Below are 9,348 nucleotides of genomic sequence, written 5' to 3'. Positions count from 1 at the left end.
CAGTTCTGGTGAGGAAGGAGGCCCAGTTCTGTTTGGGGTAGAGGCCACTGTAGACGGCCAGACTTGGCCTTTTCTGCCTTTGTTTTCCTGGATGTAGCTGCTTGTAACTGGGTCGGGACCTGGGCTCAGCTGAGAGGGAGGCACAGACCAGGGAGGGCAGGGCAGGAGCCCTGAGTTGGAGGGCCAGCCTATACGGAGGCCGGGGATCAGCCAGGGGTGTGGAAGGAGCTGCTACAGACTGACCAGGTTTGGCCCTGAAGTTTCCCTTCAGAGGAGGATGGGGAGGCACTGTTGTCCTCCCCATCCTTCCCTCATGGATCCACCAAAGGCCTCTGATGGGTCTAACCACACCACCAGCAAAGTGTGAGAAGGATGGCAGGAGTGACTCAGAGGACCCACTAACAAACAGAGGAAGGTACAATCTTATCTTCAGCTCAGCAGATATGATTGTGACATCGAGGAGGAGCTCTCTCCTCAGAGCAGCCTTCCTGCCACTGCCCGCAGCACTCAGGGACCATCCCTCCCACCTCTGGGCTCCTCTGGGTCTCTGTGCAGCCTCTTGCCTGGCCCCAGAGCATGGGGTTCTGGACGTTTGTTTCCAGGATAGCTTCTCTGCTTGGCTTGGAGCTCCTGAAGAGCAGGGCCTGTGTCTTCTCTCAGGGCCCAGCCCAGGGCCTGGCCCACGATGGGCACCAGGAAATGTCTGAGAAGTAAAGGAGGCTGGAATTGAGCTGAGTCTTAGATAAATGAAGGTGAAAGGAAGAAAGTATTTCAGGGACAGTCGCGGTAACAACATGGTTGGTTGGCCCTTCACCATTGGGCCAAGAACAAACAAGTGACAGACTGTCGTGAGAGAGGGAGACATCAGTTTTGGGAGAGAAGGTGGCATTTGTACCGATGCTTTCTCAAATATTTTGTCTGGTCCTCATATCAACCCTGAAGGAAAGGTGCAATAGTCCCATTTTACAGATGAGGCAACTGAAGCTCAGAGAAGGAAAAGTGACTTTCCCCCAAAAAATGGCAGAACAGGACTATAAATAGGCCTACCTGACTCCTCCGCTTAGAAATGTAGGTAGGTGAAATTTGTAGCCCTAAAGGTAGGCACAGTTTGGGGGGCCTCTCCAAGAACTCCGTGCCCACGACACCAACCTCTGCCCCAAACTGAAGGTGATGGCCAACGCCTGGATCATGATCCGACTGTGTGACCCCCATGCTGGCTCAGGTGGGAGTCGGGGCAGTAAATGGCAGGTGGTTTCATACCCCCAGCCCTTTGTGCACACAGCTGCTCCCACCTGATGTGCTCCCCTCCCCGCCACCTCCTACTCACCTGGTCCTCTTCCTTCAAGTTTGAATCAAGCCTCTCCTTCCCCTCAAGCCCCTCATGATGCCTGCTGGAGTAGACCTGACACTTCTGGGCATTGAGTCTATACCTGCTAACCGCACCCAGCCCCAGGAGGTGTCCTCGAATGTTTACAGAGTGCATGGGTGAGCATACTTGCCCAGGAAATCCCCATCCTCCAGGCTTCTGGGAAAAGGCAAGGCCTTCCATGCTCCAGCCCCTTTCTTAGTGGGGTCAAGGCCTCGCTGAGTCCAGCAAGGCTAGAGGTTGAAGCAGCCGCCTCTGGCTGCAGGACCCAGTGGGCCTCCTGAGGGAGGAAAGAGGAAGGGCTTCTAGGCCCGCTCCACACCCCCTGGCCCTGCCTGGCTGCGTGTGGGAGAGCAGAGGGCACAGGGCAATGTGGGCAGGGCTGGGAAGGGCCGAGAATTCAGGCCATCAGGCCACCTTTGGAAGGAGGAGGCTTCCTGCCTGCCTTCCATCCAGGAGGCAAGCCAGCCAGGGAGGAACCACCTGCACCCTCTCCTGGCCTGCTCTGATAGCCTAAGAAAAGAGTCAGCACTGGGCCCACTCTCAAGAAGCCTGCATTCCAGACTTCATTTGACGCTTGCTAAGAACCTGCTCTGGGCCAGGCTGCGGGCGTGTGGGGTGAAAAGATGCCTAAGATCCATTTCCTCCTCTAGGGAAGCTCACAGCAGACATTTAAGGAAAAATGAAAAGAGCTAAGACTCCCTGAGCACTTTGCCATGTGCCAGACACTGATCTAAGTTCTCTGCATGGATTCATAATGAATTGAACATTCACAACAACCTAGGAGACAAATTCTGTTCTTAGCTCCACTTGACCATTGGGGATAATGAGGCACAGAGAGATCAAGAAGCTTGCCCCAGATCACGCAGTAAGTAAACTGCATGCAGGCATCTGGCATCATTCATCCTCACACTATGCACCCTCTAGGCCAACCCCAGGGCCAGCTGCCCCAGCCAACCCATGCGGCATCTTAATCCCTGTCTCCTTGTCCACAGGTTGTTAGGCTCTGAATACTTGCTAGGCACCAAAGTGTGCTTTAGGATATCACCACTTTCATTGCCCTTTGCTGCCTGCCACGGTTACCTCTTTCCCCACGGGCTTGTTCCCTGTGGAAGCTTCAAGCTGCTGTGACTCACCCATCTCATGGTCCCTTGGAGTGTCTTGCACAAAGCAGGTGCTCAGATGCGTTTGCAGTTTGGTGTGTTGATGGAGGGTGCTTTCATTTCCCCAGATCTCTGTGACATGAGCAAAGTGGTTCTCAACCTGTCCACCGGAATCCCTTGGGAGTGACACCACTCCCAGAGGTTGCCACTCCACTGCCCAGACGCCACTCCCAGAGGTTGCGATGTCATTGGTGAGGGGTGCAGTCTGAGCATGGGGATCATTAAACACTCTCAAGCAATTCTGATGTGCAACCAGGGCTGGGAACCCCCGTTTTAACACCATTTTAGAATACTTGGAAGTTTCCACTGAGGGCAGACAGTGTGTGGTGGGGTGGGGGGCGGGCAGGGGAGCAAAAAGAGCCTGGACTTGGGAGATGGGCAGGCCAGATTCACAGCAGAGCTCAGCCACCTACAAGTTGGGGGAGCTTGGGCAAGTCAACTTTCCCAAACCTCAGCTACCTCATCTGTGAAAAGGGATCATTGCATCCACCCCGAAGCTAAGTTCCTGGCACTGAGAAGGCACATGCTGGAAGGAATGCAATACGTGGCAGCTATTAAAATGAGTTCTCCATCTCTCCACCCAACATATGATTACTAAGTGCCAGGGACTTCAGTATCCTTGGGAGAAAATAGAGAACAAGACAGTTGTGATCTTGCGCCATTTGCATTCTAGCAATCCAATTTAACAAACTTTATTGGGTTTGGGCTATCAGCCACTGCCTGGGTACACAGATGAACAAGACATTGTCCTTGCCCTGAAGGCAAAGAGAAGTGGACACTGATGATAACTAAAACAGGGGAAGGAGAATGCCAATTCGGTACAAACCAAGAATGGTGGGGCTCAGGGGAGAAAGCCTTCTGGAGGGGAGATCGTATCCATGGAAGATATGATACCTGAGAGGGCCCTTGAAGGATGGATATGATTTTGTAGGATGGGACTGGGGGGTGGGTGGAGTGGCTTAAACAAAACATGGAAGCAGGAACAGCCAATAATCCAACCCGGGCAAAAGAGCTGGCTGTGCAGACACAAGAGGGAAGAGATGTATGTAGGCCTGGGAAATGCAGGTTGGAGCCTTAATTGCCAGAGTGAGGCATTTGTACTGTTTTCCCAGCTGTGGGAGCATGCAGGAGCTGGAACAGAATTGCTTGATTCTTAGCTCTTAATACCTGGCCCTTCCTCTGGTTTCGTTCTGGAATAGATGCACTTGTTGCCACCTTACCTTCTCTGTCCACTGCCACCTTGGTCCCATGTACAGTGCTCAGTGTCCTGTTGCTGTTCTCAGGTGAGGGTCTGATACACTCACTCAACCTTAAGCAAAAAATGCATTTCCAGATGGTACCTCCCTAGGCAATTGCATTTGGCAGGTACAGTGCAAGGAGCACCAAATAGAATCTGGTGGAGGCCTGTTTCTAATCCTAGCTCTGCCTCTCACCAGCCGTGTGACCTTGGGCAAGTCACTTTTTCTTTTCTGAGCCTCTGTTTCCTCGTCTGAAAAATGACAGGCTGGCTGGGATGATTCACAATGACTCTTCCAGCTGTGATGTTCTTTGACTAATTTGCCAAATATCAAACCTAAGAATGTCTGTTTTGCCTCGTGCAAGGGGATGTCATTGTTGCAAATTAGTGTTAAGCATGAAGCTCACAGGGGAAGAGATGGAGAGGTGACATGTAGGTGTTCTGGCAGTGTCGGCTGAGTCCAGCTTGGATTCATCACAGCCCAGGCTATGATGTGAATGGAGAAGCCTCCAGAATATTTCATCTTTCAGCCATGCAAATCATTCCCAACCTCTCAGGTCTTCCCAGTTGAAGCCCTGGACATTGTGGAGCAGAGATAAGCCATCCTGTGCACTGTCTGAATTCCTGACCCTCAGAATTTGTGAGCCTGACAAGATCACTGTTCCAAGCCACCAAGGCTGAGGTGGTTTGTTACATAGCCATAGATAACTGGAAATGGGGGGGGGGGGGGGTTTTGGGGGAGGTCGGGGGAAAAAATTCTCCCCACACTGGTGAAACCTCAGTGGGTGTCCTCCTCTGTCACTGACTTTGGAAGCCACCTCTGGTCTTGGGTATTACTCTAGGTAGCATGGTGCTCTTGGGACAGGAGGCTCAGAGCCTGCACTGTCCTGGGATGTGATAAAGTTTATAAACAAGGAAGCTCTTTGGTCTTCCTCCTGGCTGTCCAGGCACTGGTCAGCTGGGGAGCAGGGCCCATGTGTACTTGTCAATACCCCAGTCTGTGTGGGGGAGGTTGCTCACACTGGTGGAGGTCCTCTAGATACATCTTACAACTTTTTTTAAAGATTTTATTTATTTATTTATTTATTTATTTATTTATTTATTTATTTATTTATTTTAAAAGATTTTATTTATTTATTTGTCAGAGAAAGAGAGAGAGCACAAGCAGGGTGAGTGGGAGAGGAAGAAGCAGACTTCCCAGTAAGTAAGGAGTCCAATGTGGAACTTGATCCCAGGACCCTGGGATCATGACCTGAGCTGAAGGCAGACGCTTAACCAACTGAGCCACCCAGGCGTCCCTTACACATGCTTTCATTTCAGTTCATAATAGCTCCATTAGAAACTATAAGAAGGGGTGTTAGCCCCAGTTTACTGATGAAGGAAACGCTCAGGTGCCATGCCCAAGACTATCCATGGGGAATGGCAGAGCAGGGCTTTGAACCAAAGAGCAGAACTCTGAATCTAACACCTTTTCCTCTAGAACCTCTTGACTTAGGGATGGGAAACTGGGAAAGGGCCTCCATTTCCTTTCGCTAAACAGTCTCTTGTCTTCAAGTAAGTTCTGTCCTGGCTGTGATTCTGCTTCCGTTTCCTTCTTCCCATCACCCTCTCCACTCTCATTCTTTTTTTTTTTTCCTCCTGAGATTTTTGGCAGAAGGAAGAGAGGAGGAATCCACTGCCAAGTCCTTTATTAAGGAAGGCTTGATGGTGATGTGGGGCTTCACAACCATGCAGAGGCTGGGGGGAGGGGTCATAGAGGACAAAGGAGATTAGGCCACTCCCAAGCTGGGGGTTGGTGGTAACAAGAGGAGTGTCCTTCTCCATCTCAGCCCCACCCAGCTGTGAAACGTCGGTGGTGAGGTTCCCAGAAGAATCCGTCAGGGAGCATCCTGGCTGGGAGGGAGGAAACGGCCTATTCCCTGGTGGGACTTCCTCTTTCACGGTGTGTGTGTTGGGGGGGAGAGGGATGGGGGGACAAGGAAATACCATTTTCTGAGCGATTGTGCCAGGCTATATCAGATTATCATCGGCTCATTTAAATCAATTTCCAGATCAGGCTTGGAGAGGTTAGTTGACTTGCCCAAGGCCACACAGCCTGTGAGCGGCAGAGCCGCTAAGGACGCCCGGAGGGTCTCGCCCCTGGCGCTCGCCACCACTCCTGGAGGTGTCTGGGGACCTGGCAGGAGGCTCTCTGCCCTCACCTCGGGGCTGTCCAGAGGGGGCTCCCAGCAGGGGGCGCGCTGAGCCCCAGTCCCGGGCCGCCGGGCGCGCCTCCAGCCGGCGCCTGGGACGGGGCCGGCCGCTCCGCCCCCTCGGCTCCTCCGCGGCTCCGCGGGCGGGCAGCCGGCCGGGCGCAGAGCAGAGCCGAGCGCCGCGCACCCCGTCGCGCCCGCCGTGCCCGCCCAGCGCAGCCTCCGCGGTGAGTAGCGCCCGTATGCGGGCTCGACGGGCGGGACAGCGCGCGCGGGGCTGGGGCTGGCGGGGGGCAGATTGCTCCGGGGCGCTCTCTCGGGTTCCCCGAGCCCCGGTCCCTGACGCCGCCTGCCCCCACCCCCGCCCCCGGGTTTGGCCGGCCTTGCCCTCGGGCGCTGTGGCCGGCCCTGGACTTGTCCGCTGCGCCCCGGGGGGGGGGGGTGGCGCTCTGAAGCCTGGCACTTTGACCCGAGGGACGGGGTGGGGACAGCGGGCCGAGGCTTGGCACCCGGGGAGGAGATAGGAAACAGACTTTCATCAACTTAGGGCCCCATGATGGGGAGACCACTACAGATTTCCCGGAGGAGAGGGGCCAATCTTCTCAGCATCAGCCACCTCGCACACCTCCTCTCCCCATTTGCACAAGGACGTGATTCCAGAAGGCTGCTCCACACACAGTCAGCTTGCTTGTGGCAGAATGAAGCTGTGGTCCCTGTCGTCAGGGGCCCGGGCCAGAGCTAGGGTGGGAATGGGGGTAGCCAGTAAGTCTGCAGCCGGCTGGGGTAGAAGGGCACAGGAGGGCGTTGTCAGTAGCTGACCCTGACTTTGGGCCAGGCATTGTGGATGTCTCACGGCATGTGTGGGTCTGGCTAGTCCTCACTGTAACTTTGCCAGGTGGAAATTAGTATTCTCACTTTAGGAAGGAGAAAATGAGTCCCAGAGAGGTGAGCATTGAGGCCATGCAGGTAGTGGTAGGTGAGGCGTGCAGCCTGAGAGAAAGGGAGCCCTAGCTGGTTGCCTCAGAAGCGGGTGGGAGCGGCCCTGGGGGCAGGTGGAGAGAACACAGCCCCTGACACCTTGTACTCCAGAATCCAGTGGAGGGCAGCTGGGGGCTGCTGCGGTGGCTTCTGACTCCGTTTCCCAGCTGCCTCCATGTAAGGTATTTCTGGGAGAGTCCTGGTGACTAAGGGGAGCTGGTGCCTTGGCCTCTTCACAAATACTTTCAGAGTCTTCTTCTTCTCCTAAGATGTGTTTTTAACACGTAAAGTGGCCCCACCGATAATTCAGCTGCTTTGGGAGAGGCTTGGGCGGGGGTGGGTGGGGGCATAAGGGGTGTGTGGATGGGGGTGGGGGTGTGCTAGTCTGGAGCAAGTTTCCAGCTGGCAGGAATGAGACCTGAACTGACCCTGACCACCCCCCTAAGGTTTCCCTCCTTATTAGACGTGAGGGTGAACAAGCAGGCTGTCCAGTGGAGCTGGACCTTCGCTAGAAAAATGGGGTTTTCTCACATCAGCTTAGGCAAATGGCTGATCTCTGAGCCCGAGCTTCCTCCTCAGAGATTGGGGTTGGTCAAAGGCCTGACTGCATGGAGGGGCTCTGCAATGCTGGAGCCCCTTCCCTCCTGTGGGCAGACTCCTCAGAGCCTGAGTGTGATGATTCCTGATGTGGGGGGAGGTGTAAGAGGACCATCATGCCTGCCCCCTTGCAATGGTCCCATCTCACTGACTGACACTGGGTGAGGTGGGGTGAGGATCTCCAAATGTCCAGCAGAGTGAGCTGGGGTCAGTGAGTGAGAGGATTTAGTAGGGTAGAGAGTTCCCTACTGGGGTGATCCTGTAGCCTTGGAGGCCTCCTCCTAAGTGTTCCCTCTGGAGGCCACTGGCTTCCCCAACCCCAGTGCCACTTTGGGGGGTTGAGGATGCTGTCATCAGAAGCCCGGGCAAGACAGCTGGAGTAGGCTAGCTGTGTGACTTAAGGTCCCATCCCCTGTCTGCACTTCAGTTTCCTTCTTTGGTCAAACAAGTGGATTATAGACCAGACAGCAGTGGTTTTTCAAACTCCTCCCACCCCCAGTGAATTCTTTTTTTTTTTTTTTAAGATTTTTTATTTATTTTTGACAGAGAGAGAGTGTGTACAAGCAGGGAAAGAAGCAGGCAGAGGGAGAGGGAGAAGCAGGCTCCCCGCCGAGCAGGGAGCCCGATGCGGGGCTCGATCCCAGGATCCTAGGACCACGACCCGAGCTGAAGGCAGACGCTTAACTGTCTGAGCCACCCAGGCGCCCCGCCCCCAGTGAATTCTTACACAGAACCCCAACCTATAGTATAGATAAAGGGGAAATGCTTTGGCTCCCCTTCCTCATGCTGGTGGCTCCTGAAGCAGAGTCTAAAACCCCCCTGGATGATCTTTGCTGTCCCTTTTTGTGAGGTTCTAGGAAATCTGTGTTAAACCTCAGAAGTGTTGCCTACCATGAGGGCTGAGGGCAGGAGTGTGAGTCCTAGTGATTCCATTAAGAGAAATGTGGGTGTTAAGGTGGGCTTCGCCCTTGGAATGTCTGGAGCAGACATCCTGTGCCTCTGACCCAAAGTTGTAGCTGTGTCCCTCCCCTCTGCCACGTGGTTTCATCTTTTTGGAGCCAGAAAGGGCTGGCTCCTAATTGGTGACTATAATTCCACCTCAGACTTTCTCCCCTTTAGTTTTACGTCCCTAAATTGGTAAAATTGAGAAAATGCAAATTCCTCTTGGGGAGAGATATTAGGAAAAGGCTTTAAGTCGTTACTAGTTGTTTTTACCTGATGAGGCAGCTGAGCAGCGGCCTTGAGAAGCGAGGCTGGGCCACTACCTTGAAATCAACAAACATTTAGGGAGTGCCTGTTGTACACCAGCAGCAACAAGGGGACAGAGGTGAGAATGTGACAGCCACTGCCCTCATGAGGCTCCAAGACAGGAGGCAGGAGGGAAGGAATTCACATTTGTTGGAACCATCCCAACACTACGTAGGTCATTTTACATGTTTATCTCATTCGTCATAATGTAGATCTTAGTCTCATTTTTTATTATGTAAAATTTTGATTGCATACAAAACAAGTGTACATATCACATATTCGTGTAACCACTACTCAGAGCAAGAAACAGCATTGCCAGCACCCAGAAACTCCCCTTGTGTCCCAGACGTAACCCCCCCACCCAGGCGTGACCACTATTCTGACTTTTAGCACCATAGATGAGTTTTGCTTAAGCGGAATCACACAGTATGTGGTCTTTTGTGTCCGGCTTCTTTCATTCAACATTATGCTTGTGAGTTTTATTCCTGTGGTTGCACATTGCAGTAGTTTATTATTGTTGTAGAATAATTCCATTGTATGGGTATAACTCAGTTTACTTATCTTTTC

At 53.2% G+C, this 9,348-nt stretch overlaps 1 protein-coding gene across 2 annotated transcripts in view; it reads left to right on the top strand.

Moving 5' to 3' along the window:
* Window positions 1-6,104: 6,104 nt before the first annotated feature.
* Window positions 6,105-9,348, top strand: part of DAPK2 (death associated protein kinase 2) — a 117,664-nt gene continuing 114,420 nt past the window's right edge. For both annotated transcript variants that reach the window (XM_021694092.2, XM_044918420.1), the window contains exon 1: window positions 6,105-6,185. The gene's annotated coding sequence lies outside the window, so the exon portion shown is untranslated. The remainder of the gene's footprint in view (window positions 6,186-9,348) is intronic.

Source organism: Neomonachus schauinslandi, chromosome 9 (genome assembly GCF_002201575.2).
Source record: "Neomonachus schauinslandi chromosome 9, ASM220157v2, whole genome shotgun sequence".
In the NCBI taxonomy this organism is placed as follows: domain Eukaryota; kingdom Metazoa; phylum Chordata; class Mammalia; order Carnivora; family Phocidae; genus Neomonachus; species Neomonachus schauinslandi.
The sequence above is the reverse complement of the archived record's forward strand: the minus strand, read 5'-3'. Positions and strand labels throughout refer to the sequence as shown.